We start from the raw sequence: 14,560 nt of genomic DNA on the forward strand, positions 1-14,560 counted from the left end.
TCAGGATCCCTCTCCAGTTACATATTTGAGCCTGGCCTGGGCCACATGGAACATATTTCAAAAAGCAAACCGAGAGCCGGGCGGTGGTGGCGCACACCTTTAATCCCAGCACTTGGGAGGCAGAGGAAGGCGGATCTCTGGGAGTTCGAGGCCAGCCTGGTCTACAGAGCTAGTTCCAGGACAGGCTCCAACCACAGAGAAACCCTGTCTCGATAACAGCAGTGCAACGAAGGAGTTTGCACTTGTCTGTTAGCTTTCTCTCCATCCATCAAATCACACTTAAAAAGAAAGGCAATCCCTGCAGCTGCTCAGAGGAAGCGTGGCCTTCCAGCTAGCGAGCCTGCTGTTGGAGAGGAAGGACTGAAGGCAGAGTATCGTCCTCACTGCTGTTGCTGTCCTAAGTAGACACAGAGCTAGGAACAGGCTTTTGGCAGTTGATTGTTGTTAGTGGGTTTTTTGTTTGCTTGTGTTTGTTTTTGAGTCACTGTTGAGCCTTGGGTGGCCTGGCACTCTTTGGTAGACCAGACTGGGCTTGAACTCATAGATGTATGGTCACTGCTTCTGGAGTGCTGAGATTAAAGATGTGGAACACTATGCCTGGCTTAAGTCATTTATTTTAAATATTTATTTCTATTTTATGTTTGAGTCTTTTGCCTGCATATATGTTTGTGTACCACATGTGTGCCTGGTACCCTTGGAGGCCAGAAGAGAGTGTCAGATCCCTTCGAACTGGAGTTACAGACGGTTAGCTGTAAGACACCATGTAGGTGCTGAGAATTGAACCCACATCTTGTAGAAGAACAGCCAGTCCCTTAACCGCTAAGTCATTTTTCCAGACCCTATTTGTTTACTTTTTATGGGTTTGTGTGTGCCTGAGTGTGTGTGTATGTGCACCATGTGTGTGCAGGAGAGGTCAGAAGGGGGCTTCAGATCCCCTGGATTTACAGGCAGGTCTGAACTGCCCTGTGGGTGCTGGGAATTGAACCTGGGTCTTCTACAAGAGCAGTACACACTCTGAACTTCTGAGCCAAACCTCCAACCCCCAGTTAGGGTTTTGAAGATAGTCTCATTCTGGTCCAGTCTGGCCTGGAGCCCACTGTATGCTCAGGCTGGTCTTGAACTTGTGGCAGCTCTTTTCCTGACTTGTCTCTCTTCCAGTTACTGGGATTATTGACATGAATGACTGTCAAGTGTGGACTTTTATTGTTGTTGTTGTTTTGTTTTGTTTTTCTCTTTTTTCTTTTTTGAGGGAGTTTGCCTAGGCTAGACTTAGACTTCTGGGCTCACGTAATCCTTCCACCTCAGTCTCAAGTAACTGAGTATATAGGACTGTAGCTCTGTGCCCAGTGGGATCAAGTTTCTTATTGAAGTCTATTTTGGGACCTGCATCTGTGAGGATTGGACCTGAAGGTCTGCCTTGATCTAGAAACTCACCAATCATGTCTTGTTTATTGCACATATGCTCCCGCCCCCAAAAGTTGACTCCAGCTGGAACTCCTTAAATCAGCGTCACTAGTCTGACCTCAGTGTTTCCAGCTCCTAAAGATTTGAGGAGATTTATGTAGTTGTATATTTGTTTCTAGAAGTTTGGGAACCCTTTCTTTCCCTGAGGAGACCTTGTGTTTGTGAGTTCTTGGAAACTGTAATCAGCTAGAACTGTGTGGTCCCCATGTATAGTAGCACACACCTGCAACCCTAGCCCTCAGAGGCTGAGGAAAGGACTGGTAGTTTGAGCCTGCGCTGTCTACACAGACCCTGTTTCCAAGAAGAGAGAGAGGGGGTGGGGGAGGGGGATAAACTATGTTGAGCAGTTAAGAGTTGAAGCTGGTATACACTGGTAACTTCAGCATTTGAGAAGTGAGGCAGGAGGATCAGGAGTTCAGGATCCCTCTCCAGTTACATATTTGAGCCTGGCCTGGGCCACATGGAACATATTTCAAAAAGCAAACCGAGAGCCGGGCGGTGGTGGCGCACGCCTTTAATCCCAGCACTTGGGAGGCAGAGGAAGGCAGATCTCTGGGAGTTCGAGGCCAGCCTGGTCTACAAGAGCTAGTTCCGGGACAGGCAAAAAAAGCAAAACGAAAGAACAAAACCTGACACGTAGAGCCAGGTTGCTAGTTGGATCCTGACTGTAGCTATTTGGCCTTCTTAATTGCGTAGTTCTGTGCACCTCAGTTTCTCATTGGTCAGTGGGAGCACCTGTCTCACCGGGTCGTTGTAAAAGTTCATATATTAATGTGCTTTGATTCTATCTGCTGCTTGATAAGTATTGTTATGCCTGTCAGATCTCAGTACTGGCCTATGCCTTGTGACTGACCCTGTGATCTCTGGAGGATTTGTACTGGTACAAGATGAAGTGCAGCCTTTTGATAATGGACTGTCTAAGCTGTGTAAAGTGATGTTAAGATGCTGTGAGTTGGGCTGTGGTGGCGCATGCCTTTAATCCCAGCACTCGCTTGGGAGGCAGAAGCAGACGGATCTGAGTTTGAGGACAGCCAGGGCTACACAGAGAAATCTGTCTTGAAAAAAACTTAAAAAAAATAAAGATGCTATGAGACTGGAAGTTTTGTGTTTGCTGTTGAGCAGTAATGACAGTGAAGAGTCTCTGTGTCTGATACTGTCGGGAATACTTTGCACACAGTAGCTACTTTTTTGGTAACCACTGTAGGATGAAGCTAGCCTTCTGTTTCACAGATGAACTGAAATAGAGTGGTTGTCGTTTATTCAAAGTACTCCAGTTAGTAAGGGGCAGAGCCCTATAGGATATGAACGCAGGATACCTGACTTCAGCAATTTAATGAATTGATTTGCTGTTTAAATTTAATTATTTTGTTTGTTTGTTTTGATTTTTTTGAAGCAGGGTTTCTCTGTGTAGCCCTGACTGTCCTAGAACTCACTCTGTAGGCCAGACTGGCCTCAGACTGTCAGAGATCCTCCTGCCTCTGCTTTCCAAGTGCTAGGATTGAAGATGTGCTCCACCATCACTCACAAATTTAATTAAATTATTTTTGGGCTAGGCATAGTGGTGTGCACCTTTATTCCTTGTGCTCAAAGGGCAGAGGTGTTTGGATCTCTGAATTTGAAGCCAGTCTGGACTACTTTGCAAGTTCCAGACCAGCCAGGTCTACATAGTGAGATTCTGACTTTTAAAAAAAAGTTATCATTATTACTATTTTAAAAATATATTTATTTTTAATTGTGTGTATGTATGTATGTATGTATGTATGTATGTATGTATGTATGTTTGCATGTATAGGTATGATTATGTGTGTGTGACTGCAGGTGCCCTTGGAAGGTAGAGGTGTAGGATCCCCAGAATTAGAGTTACACATGCTTGTGAACCACCTGATGTGGGTTCTGGGGATTGAACTCAGGTCCTCTAGAAGAGCAGTGCATGTTCTTAAGTGCTGAGAGCCCTCCAGCCTCCTCTCCACCCAAATATCTGTATTCATATGAAGTTACCCTTTTTTGTGGCCCAGCTAGTTACAGCCTCCTGGACACCTCATTGTTATGTGGTCTGGAACCTTGGGCTTCACATATGCTAGAATGTACCCTACCACTGAACCAAACCCATAACAGCTAGGCTTTTAAAATGGTCCTTTTGCCTCAGCTTCCAGAGTGGTGACCCTGCAGGTGTGCCAGGCGTGCAGTTAACTTTTGAATATATCAGTGGTGATCTGTATCCCTTGCTTATTTGCCTGCCTCCCACTTCATGTTTGTTTGTCTTGTTGGTTAGATGTACACCCATGGGAACATATTTTGGCTATTTAGAAGTCTTTTCTGGGACCCAGTACTTCATCTCAGCCCTCTATTTACTCTTGGAAATAATACATAAGGCAGAGATGGTGCTGAGGAAACTCACTGTGCTGTGTTAGCCAGGCCTGTTCTCTCCTTTCAGGATTCAGTTTGGTGACTATCCATTGCAAAATGACGTTGGGATTCATTCTAACTCAGGCATGGTAGTGCCCCTGGCCAGATTCAGACATGAGATGGCCTTGGGAGGCCAGGCTAGACAGGGCTATGTGTCAATATCTACGAAACAGCACAGCACCCAAAGCATGCTCTTAGAGGGATCTGTGCCTTTGTGTTAATCTAGACATAAAAACTAAGGCTGCCATTTGATTTTGATCACTAACGTGAGATAAAATAGGCACAGTATTAAATCCACAGTCTGTATATAATCACTCTTTTAAAAATAACAGCCTATGCAGAGGGAGAGATAGGTGGCATTTTAAATAGCTCTTCCTCCTGCATGTTTTGAGGATGGAAAACAGATGCTCCTGTCCTGAAGCTGTGTTGCCTGCCTGCTGCAGGCCCTGGTGCAAGCTGTGAGTGAGTCTATTCCCAGGCTGGGGCAGCCCGCAGCCTGAGGGCAGAGGCTAGTTTCTGGTTTGACTAACTGGCTCTTTTCTGAGTCACGTCCTGTCTATTTAACATACCCTCAGGACCATCTTTTCCTTCAGTAAGCGACTCTCCACCCTGCCACCTTGCCAGTAGGCGTGTGCCTGGTATATAACTGGATTTTAGGGGACTTGGAAGCTCAGGTCTGTAGATTTTCCCCGAGACGTCTGGCCTGGCCCCATAATGAACTTTTCTATCTGTTGTGACACCTGGAAGTCATGTTCCTGTCCTCCATTGTCTTAGAAGCCACACATCCCCGGGTAATATGCTTTGCCTTGGTTTAATTTGTGCAGGAGACAAACGTGCTGCGCAACTCATTCTCTTAGTAGAGTAGTACACCTTTGTATTGTAGTAGAAGTCAGCGGACTGGCTGCGGTCAGGTCATTTTAGCCAGTCAGCCCGCCTTACCATCGCGTAAGTCAGTTTTCTCTTGAAGTGCCCTTATTTGAATATTACATTCAAATCTTTATTTATTTATTTATTTCCCGCCTTACCATCGCGTAAGTCAGTTTTCTCTTGAAGTGCCCTTATTTGAATATTACATTCAAATCTCTTCCCTTTATTGCCGTCTGAGCAGATTTGAAAAACCCCCTGATGAATTGAAACTTTGTGTCTCACCTGGATAGGCTTTCATTTTTTAAAGATTTTTTTTTTTTGAGACAGTGTTTCTCTGTAGTCCTGGCACTTGCTCTGTAGACCAATGCTGTGGAATAACCCTTCTGTACACTGTGAATATGTATTACTCTCATTGGTTACTAAAGAAGCTGATTGGTATAGCAAGGCAGGATAAAGTTAGGTGGGACAATCAAATTGAGGATACTGGCATGAAGGATGGAGGCAGGGCAGTCTTGGGAGATGCTAGCCAGACGCCTAACAAACAGGATGTGCAAAAAATGAGGTAACAGCTGGGCGATGGTGGCGCACGCCTTTAATCCCAGCACTCGGGAGGCAGAGGCAGGTGGATCTCTGTGAGTTCGAGACCACCCTGGTCTACAAGAGTTAGTTCCAGAACAGGCTCCAAAACCACAGAGAAACCCTGTCTCGAAAAACCAAAAAAAAGAAAGTGGGTTAATTTAAGTCTAAGAGTTAGATAGTAACAAGCCTGAGCTGTCAGCCGAGTATTTGTAGTTCATATTCAGCCTCTGAATTGGTTATTTGGGACTGGGGTCTGAACAGTAAAGGATAAGAAAGGACAAGCTAGCTTTAAACTCAGAGATCTTTCTGCCTCTGCCTCCTGAGTACTGGGATTAAGGTGTGTGCCACCACTTCCTGGTTAATGAGGTTTTCTTCTTTTTTTAGTTATGTGTATGTGTGGTTATTAGTTATATGCACTTGAGTGTAGATACCCACAGAGGCCAGAAGAGGGCATCATTATTTATGCTTTGTTGTTTTTTTGGGTTTTTTTTTTTTTTTTGAGGCAAGGTCTTCTATGTAGTATTTTCTTGCTTGAAACTCACAGAAGAGATCTGCCTGTTCTGCCCCCTACATGTTGGTGGTATTGAGGACCCTTGCCATAACACCTAGGAGATCAGGAGATCAGTTTCGTTTCTTTTTTTTTTTTTGAGACAAGGTTTCTCTCTGTAGTCCTGTCTGTCCTCTGCCTCCTGAGTGGTGGGATTAAAGGTGTGTGCCACCACTGTTGGTTCTGACAGCCATCTAGACTTAGCTCATTTTTCTAGCTTCTGGGCTTTTGGACACATAGATACTATTTTCTACTTTCCTGGACCCCTCTCTTTGTTCTCTTCAACCTTCCTTTTCATCCTTCAGATCTTGTCTTAAATGCCCTTTCTTTAGGAGTCTGCCTCTCTTTAATCCCTTTCTTCTGTGCTGGATTCTAGTGCTGTATTTGCACATTTTGTTTTGTCTGCCTCTTACAGGCGGTGGGTGTGCTGAGAACAAGCACTGGTCTCATTTACTGTTGTATCTCCAGTACGTGGAGGATGGATAAGGACAGTAGGTGTAGTAATAAGAGTGTCGGGCTGCTTCCCGCCACTCCAGCTGCCCGGCAGCCATCACGGCTAGCTTTTCCCGAAATAATTACACGGACACCGTATTCTTTTAATCACTGCTTGTCCCATTTCTATCTAGCGTCTTCTAGGCTAACTCTCGCACCTGGACTAGCCCATTTCTTATAATCTGTGTAGCACAGCTGGGTGCGCTTACCGGGAAGCTTCTAGCCTACGTCCATCCTGGGTCGGAGCTTCATTGCGTGTGCCTCAGAGAGCAGAGCTCTCGCCTCTGCCCGCAGGAGTGGAGCATCTCGTGTCTCTCTGAGGCGTCTGCCCCTGAGAGGAGAGCTGTCGAGTCTGACCTCACTTCCTCTTCCGCCCAGCATTCTGCTCCTCCCACCTACGTTCTAACCTATCAGGGCAAGCAGCTTCTTTATTTAATCAACCAATGACCTTCCTCCATCAAGTAGGCATTCTCTCCCTGCTTCAGCCTGCCATGTTGCTGTTAAAGCGTTTTCCTGTTAAAGACTCTGCCCTAACAAGGATGACGACCAACCTATAATCTAAGCACTCAGGTACCAAGACAGGGTTTTGAGTTCTAGAACAGCCTGATCTATATCCCATGACTCTGTCTCCAAAACAAAACAAACCCAACCTTTAGAAATACTGGAGTTCTCTTTTATTTAACTTAAAGTTTATCCTTTTTAGCTTGGCATGCAAAAAAAATCACCTTGCATTCAGGCCCTGGCCCAAGTATAACTCTTGTCCTGGTTTGCTTGCTTGCTTTCCTCTCTTCTCTTCTCTTCTCTTCTCTTCTCTTCTCTTCTCTTCTCTTCCTCTCTAAACAAGGTTTCTCAGTGAAACAGTCTTGGCTCTCCTAGAACTCACTCCGTAGACCAGGCTGTCTTCAAAGTCACAGAGATCCGCCTGCCTCTGCCTCTTGAGTGGTGGGATTAAAGGTGTGAACCACCACCGCCCAGCAAAGCTAAATTAAAGACATTGACGTCGTAGCACATAGCATGGTGCTTGGTATATGAAAGGCAGTCCTTAAATATTTGCTGGATCTCAGTTTTGAGACTCTATGGATAAGGACTTTTTTTTTTTTTAATACAAGCTAGAATAAGCTTCTTGATTTCTGTCATGTTTTTAGGTAGGGAGTAAAATGGAGAGGGTCTCCTTTCTGATGAAGCAGTAAGGAGGACTCCAGCATAAGAAGGGAGCACCATCAAAGAACAGCTGTGAAAATCAGATTGCAGTGCTGCTCCCAGCTCTTGGGCTGCAGAGGCTCTTGACAGACCGCAGTATGTCTGCCAGTTTCCTAGTCCTGGGGAGTTGATAGAGACTTCCCGTGTGTGACCTTTGGACGGTGGATTGTCATCACTAGAGAGAAGGTCTCATACCGCAAATGGCTGGATGGATTGTGTCTTAGTCATGTTCACTATGCTGTGATGAAACTCCATGACCAAAGCAACTTGGGGCGGACAGGGTTTCTTTGGCTTACTCTTCCACATGACTGTTCATCATCAGAGGACGTCAGGATAGGAACTTAAACAGGACAGAAACCTAGAGGCAGGAGCTGATGCAGGGGCTACAAAGGAGTGCTTCTCATTGTTCATCTCCATGGCTTGCTCAGCTTGCTTTCTTACAGAACCCAGAATAACTAGCCCAGGGGTGGCCCCACCTACAATAGCCTGGACTCTCCCCTATCAACCACTAATTAAGAATATGCCCTACAGGCTTGCCTACAGCTCAGTCTTACATTGACATTTTCTTAATTGAGGCCCCCTCTTCTCTGATGACTAGCTTGTATTAAGTTGACAAACCAGTCAGTACAGAGTGCTTTGGGACCCATGTTCCCAAGTGTCTTAGGGACTGAAAAATGTTGGGAAACCACAGGAAATTATGCAGGCATTGAGTAAGCCAGATTTCTGGGCCCTTGTTGTGGTCTTGGACCTCACCGCTGATGCTCTTCCCAAATGGGCTGGTGACTAAGTCACCATCTGCTCTTTGTGTTTGTCTTTCTACTGTAGAGGATGGGAATCGTCTTTGAGGTGCCAGTTCTCAACAAATGCCAGAGGAATTTGTTTCTAGAAGTTAGGATCTCTGAAACTCTGTGTACTCCAGCTGGAATCTGCAGTCAGACGAGGAGGAGCTCCCAGTTCTCTGAAGAGCAGGACTTGTTTGGCTACAAATCTCAGCCAGAGCTAGTTGCTTGTCTTGGTGATCTCGAAGCATGTGCCACACTGAGTCACTGTTAACCTGTGTCCTCTCTACTAGAGGGAAAATCGGAGTCTGAGGCTACTTAGGAACAAGGTTCTTACCCAAAGCAAACTTTAAGACCTGTGAAAAAGTGCTGAGCAACCCTGGTTGCCATGTCACCCAGGCCATCCTTCCTGAGCAGGTTAAAGCAGAGGAGATCGCTCTGGTAAGACCTTTCCAGCTCATAGGATAAAATCTCATTCTGCAGCCCAGGCTAGATTGGATCTCACTATGTTTATGGCTTTTTTGAGACAGATTTAGCTCAGGCTGGCTCCAGCTTTGAGTCCTCCTTTGGTAACCTCTACACTGGGATTTTGGGCATCCACCATCACTCCCAGTATTTTACTCTTTTCTTTATTTGAGACAGGGTTTTTCTTTGTAGCCCTGGCTGTCCTGGAATTCACTATGTAGACCTGGCTGGCTTTGGCCTTTCAGAGACTCGGCCGCCTCCCCCTCCTGAGTGCATGTGCCGCTCCACCACTCTCCACCACACCTGCTGCTCTACCTCTGGACAGCGGGGCAGACCTAGCTATTGTCTTGAGTTCTTGATGGTGAGGGTTCTAAAGACCGCCTGTCAGTAGCGAGGCTTTCTTCCTTTTTTCCTAGGGAAGAGTTAATGCTTGTCTATAGAGTAGTGATTCTCAACTTTTGAATCAAGACTCCTTTAGGGGCCAAACAACTCTTTCACAGGGGTCACCTAAGACCATCGGAAAGCACTGATATTTACGTTATGATTCATAACAGTAACAAAATTACAGTTATGACGCAAGCAATGAAAACAATGTTATGGCTGGAGGTCACCACGGCAGGAGAAACTGTGTTAAAGGGTCCCAGTGCTAGGAAGGTGCGAACCACTGTTTTAGGCCACCGTCTTTTCTCCAGGCAGGTGTTGGCTCTTTAAGCTTAGGGACAGTAGACAGACCAATATGGGGATCTCAGTGAGTGGCAGTTGGGGACTCTGTTGGCTCTTGTTTTTGGTGCCATACTGTGTAGTAAACAGTCTTGTGATGTTAAGTAAACACGCTGCTGCTAAGCCATAGCCTCAGTGCCCTCCCCCTTTTTTGGAACATTAAGTAAGTACTCTGCTACTCAGCCATATCCCCAGCCCCCCCCATCTATTTATTTATTTATTTATTTATTTATTTATTTATTTATTTATTTATTTATTTATTTTGTGATTTAACAATCTAAGTTGTCCAGGCTGGTTTTGAACTTGTCATCCTCCTGCTTCAGTGTTCTGGGCAGCTGGACTGCCTGCCAGACCCTCATGTGAGGGCAGCATGGAGATGGTGCTTCCGGTTTTGTTGAGGATCTTTCTGTTCTTTCCCTGATGTGTTGGAAACAAACTTCCTGTCCCGCTGCCCAGGGGACACATGTCGGATTCCACTGTCGTGACTGGCACTGACTTCCAAGTTTCTACGTTGGAATATATCACCTCCCCCGAAGGGTTGGGAAGGGTTGGTGCTTCTTCCTGTCTTACTAGAGACTAGGAGTCTGACAGGGTGGAAGAGCCCCTTTCGAGGCTGGGGAGCCTTGCTTTGCTTTCACTGTACTTTCTGGGGTCCTTTGAGGGCTCCTGGGAAACCGTCTGTCTGGCCTTATAGAAACTGTGAAGTGGCAATGTACCAGCTTTCCCTGACTGGCCCAACTCTGGGCTAGGTCGTACACTGCTCCATTGTACTGTGTGCTCTGATGCAGCTCTTGTCACACACAGCCTTTGACACCCCTTCCCCCCCCCCAGCCAGTCTCTTACAGTTGTTTCTCTCAGAGCTCGTGGGAGGTGCTGGAATACACTGTTGGCATAGGCCTGGATGGGTGGTGACTGCAGCTGTGGGAGGGTTTGTTCTTACGAGCCCTGGTGCAGCCTGGCAGCAGTGTTTGGGAACTAGGGAGACAGCTGCCTTCCATAATAACTGCCTTCTCTTGACCAACCAGAGAGCCTTGTTGTGTGGGTCAGTAAGCTGGACTTACTGTTGGCAAAGTTGGAGGTGCTTTCCCGGACAGAAGAGCAGAGTGTACACCTGAGGGATCCTGCAGCTTGTTCTTCTGTGCTCTTTCTTTGCAGCTCCAGAGTTGGGCTGCTCACACAAACAGCCATCTGTTTATATGGAGTGCCTGGAGGGCGTCTACCATGAGTCTGTTGCTAACACCACTAACCAGGAGAACTGGCTGGCTGGGGAGAAGACACTAACCCTGTGAGTCTGACCTTGACTAGCTAACCTGCCCTGGGATGCCACCAGCAGTGTGCATTCTCCTGCATTCTCTGCCTGGCTGGCTGCCTCTTTCCCTCAGTCTTGCTCCCTCTGCTTTCTGAGTTCCTTCCTTTCCTCTTTTCCATGATGTGGGCAGGGTACACCTTCTTTGTCTTAGGTACTTTTCTGTTGCTCTATGAAAACACATGGCCAGGGCAGCCTAGAAAAGAAGGCATTTATTTGGCTCACAGTTTCTGAGGGTTAGAGTCCACGATGACAGATGCAAGACAGCTGAGTGCTCCTGTCTTGATCCACAACCTTGAGACGGAGGGAGAGAGAGAAACAGACAGACACAGAGACAGACACAGAGACAGACACTAGGAATGGTGGGAGTCATTTGAACCACAAGCCAGTCCTTCACAAACGGTTCACCAGCTGGGGACTACGTATTTAAATGTATGAATCCGAGAGGCTGGTCTCCCTTGAACCTTCACATCCTTCATGGCCAGAAGAAAGGCAGCCTGCTACAGGACTCCTCTGCCTCTCGCCCTCTTCCGTGCTGGACACCTCAGTCTCCCATGAAACAAACTGATTGGTGTTTCCATTCTTTTCTGTCCTTTTAGCAACAAGGAATTGAAGACTTCTTCAGTTACTGCACTGTTCCTACTTTTCTACTTCAGAGACGGGTAGAGGCAGGGTAGGAATAGATATACCTTCCGGACCCCTTTAGTTTCCCTCCCTTTGTCCAGAGGATGCAAGTGGGGGCTGGAGAGATAGCTCAGTAGTTAAGAGCGCTGACTGCCCTTCCAGAGGTTGCGAGCTACCACATGGTTGCTGGGAATTGAACTTGGGACCTTTGGAAGAGCTGGCAGTGCTCTTAACCACTAAGCCATCTCTCCAGCCTATTCTTCCAGAGGACCCACGTTTAGTTTCCAGCACCACATGGCAACTCACAATTAACTCTAGGACCCAACACCCTCACACAGACATATATAGAGGTAAAACACTAATGCACAGAAAATAAAAATAAAAAAAAAGGTGAAAGTGGATGGTTCCACCATTATTCTCACTCAGAATAGGAAGTTAGGTTATCTTCTTCATTTTTGGCTTTTGATTTTGTTGAGACAGGATTTCTCTGTGTAGCTCTGGCTATCCTGGAATTCACTCTGTTGACCAGGCTGTCCTCAAACTCACAGGGATCTGCTTGCCTCTGCCTCCTGAGTGCTAGGATTAATAGTGTGCACCACCACTGCCTGACTAGATTCTCTTCTTGGTTGGGAGGTTGAGGTTTTCCTTGGCTTGGCTCTGGAGACTTCTTGGTAAGAGAGCGGAACAAACTAAGTGCCAGATTCAGGAGTCTGTGCAATGATGTAGTTCCCACTGGTCACTGTTGCTCTGGGAAGTGGAGTTTGGTCTCTTACCTGTTTCCACTCAGAGTGTCAGGTGGACTTTAGCCGAGAACTGGGAGGGTGCCTCAGCGAGATGGGGCAGGTCCTGGCCTTCGCCGGGAGATTGATGAGTGTTGTCTGGCATGGAGACGCTGCTACCCTAGGCCTTTCCTCCGTACTTGGAACAGAGACGGAACATCTGACAATCCCAAGAAGATCCGTTACCTTATTCTACCTGGTGGTCCAGCAAGGAGCTCTTTACATATACTGTGTCTCCAGGTGAGGCTGGCCTGGAGCCTTGAGACTCCAAGCAGTTCCTGTTCCTGTTGACTGAAGGGAGCTGAAGGGAGAAGGCAGGGACCTGACTACAGTGTGGGAAGGGCATGTGTGAGTATGAGGGGCATGGGTGTTTCCAGGCTCCCTAAGAAATTTAGTAGGGAGTTAACAAGCTGAAGGGGGTTTGGGCTTGTCTCTGACTAGAAAAGCCAAAAGGAAGGCATAGCCTTTTTTTACTTCCTTAGGAGAGCACATAGTCTAATGTCAAATACAGGCCACGGACTTGGACACTTTGGCACTGCTTTTGTTGGGAAGGTTTGGTTTGCTTGGATTGCCATCAGTAGTCTTTTCTCCTTTGTTCCTGTCAGGTGTTTGCTGGGTGAGAGTCCGAGTGGATAGATGAGGTGTTTGTTCAGGTGGGAACCCGGTGAGTTCTCACAGGTTACCAGCCCTGGTTCTGAGGCTTCATGATTCCTGTGGTTAGAAGGATTCTCTCCCTGTTAGGCCTTGAGAGCCCTGCCAGGGTATTCAGCTTAGTGTAGGCAGGAGGCCAGGTGAAAGCTGCAGGTGGCTTATCCCAAGAGGGTGAGGTTGTACTTGTCCAGAGGCATGTGTTGGAGGGGCAGCAGGACTGGTCTGGGCACAGACTGGCATCTTTTACCCTAGTCATCAGCCCAGAGCAGCGTCTTTGCCCAGGCCCCACCCTGTGAGCTGCTGGCTGCTTGCCTGCCACGCGCCCAGGATTGCTGAGGGCTTTGCTCATGTACCTCAGAAACAGCTGCATGCCGGAAACTGGGGTCGGAGGCAAACGAAAGGGGCTGGGGGTGCAGTGGGAAAGGCTAAGTCCAGCTTTATTAGGGTCGGCATTGTACTCAGGCCTCTCGTCACAGCAGGCAGAGGGTAGGGCTGCAGTGGAGAGGTGGCGATTCTAATGAGCTCTTCTCATGGCTACATTGCTGGGTCATAGGGTTGACCCTTTCAACATGGAGTTTTGTGTTTGGGGGCTTTCGATGGAGGTAGAGCCTGGATTTCCGAGACTCAGAACCATCTAGGTTTGTATGGCAAGCATGTTGCCTACTCCTGTGATGTGCAACTTCCCCAGGTGGCAGAGGTCAGAAACTCCATATCCAAGGCATGCGACTCAGGAAAGCTAAGGCAATACCTTGTTTCCTGTGTGACCAGGGTGCTGTGATTTTGACTGATGGGGGCTTCCAGAAGGGCTGGTGTTTGTTTTATTACCTATTTATATTCTGCTAGGTTCCTGGAAAATTAAGGCTCTATATGTAGCTCAGCTATCTTCTGAGTAGGGCTGAATTTTCCTTTCGTTTAGAAAGCAGTAGTGGTTACTAACTTCTCTTGAAGTATTATGAATAAAAACTTTAAAGATTCTTAAAGTGTGGGCCCCACCCTGATTTAAAAGGTCGGGTTCATTGACCCGTCAAGGTCCCCCAGTAACGTGGTTCTTTTGTAGCTGTGAGCATACTTAGCAGTAAGTTTCACAGTAATCTGAGACCAGATAAATGGCGTCCTTTCCTAAAGAAGGTGCTGGGGGGTAATAGGGAGATGGCCTAATTGGGTCGGATGCTGATCATGGTTAGCGAACTTGCTCATACTGATAGTACAGAATCTGAGGAGCTGAAGGGACTTTTTATGGCAGAAGGCTGACCAAAAAAAAAAACAAAGAGCAACATCCATTTGGGGCTCAGTCCTGTACCCTCGTCTGTACCAGTGATGGTGTGGGGATGGTAACTTCTGAGTCCTTTATAGGCAGAAAGCTGAATGCAGACCTCAGTAGAATGGCAGGAAGGAATAGGAGGGCATTCCAGACTCTTGGGCTTCTGTTTGCTATGGTCCCTTGAAACATTTGCTGAAAGAGAACAAAAAGAGTAGTTTGGGTGAGTCGGATCTGAAGAGGTTTCTCTTAGGCCACCTACCTCCAGGAGCAGCCATCTCCAGCATCAGTGGACAATGGCCATACATACCCCCACAAAGGGGGACAGATGAGTCCCATCTCCAGCATCAGTGGACGATGGCCATACCCCCACAAAGGGGGACAGATATGAGTCCCATCTCCAGCATCAGTGGACGATGGCCA

General features: G+C 47.0%; 1 protein-coding gene across 9 annotated transcripts in view; it reads left to right on the top strand.

Moving 5' to 3' along the window:
• Tjap1 (tight junction associated protein 1) overlaps positions 1-14,560 on the top strand; it is a 27,705-nt gene that overhangs the window by 1,584 nt on the left and 11,561 nt on the right. The window contains exons 1-2 of one of the 9 annotated variants that reach the window (XM_026785530.1): positions 10,287-10,561; positions 10,675-10,804. The exons of 6 other annotated variants lie outside the window; for them this stretch is intronic. The gene's annotated coding sequence lies outside the window, so the exon portion shown is untranslated. Of the gene's footprint in view, positions 1-10,286; positions 10,562-10,674; positions 10,805-12,045; positions 12,469-14,560 lie in introns of those variants that run through there. 2 more of the 9 variants (XM_005359761.3, XM_026785531.1) reach the window with 2 other exon arrangements.

The sequence above is a fragment of the Microtus ochrogaster genome, linkage group LG2 (assembly GCF_000317375.1).
Source record: "Microtus ochrogaster isolate Prairie Vole_2 linkage group LG2, MicOch1.0, whole genome shotgun sequence".
NCBI classification, from domain to species: Eukaryota; Metazoa; Chordata; class Mammalia; order Rodentia; family Cricetidae; genus Microtus; species Microtus ochrogaster.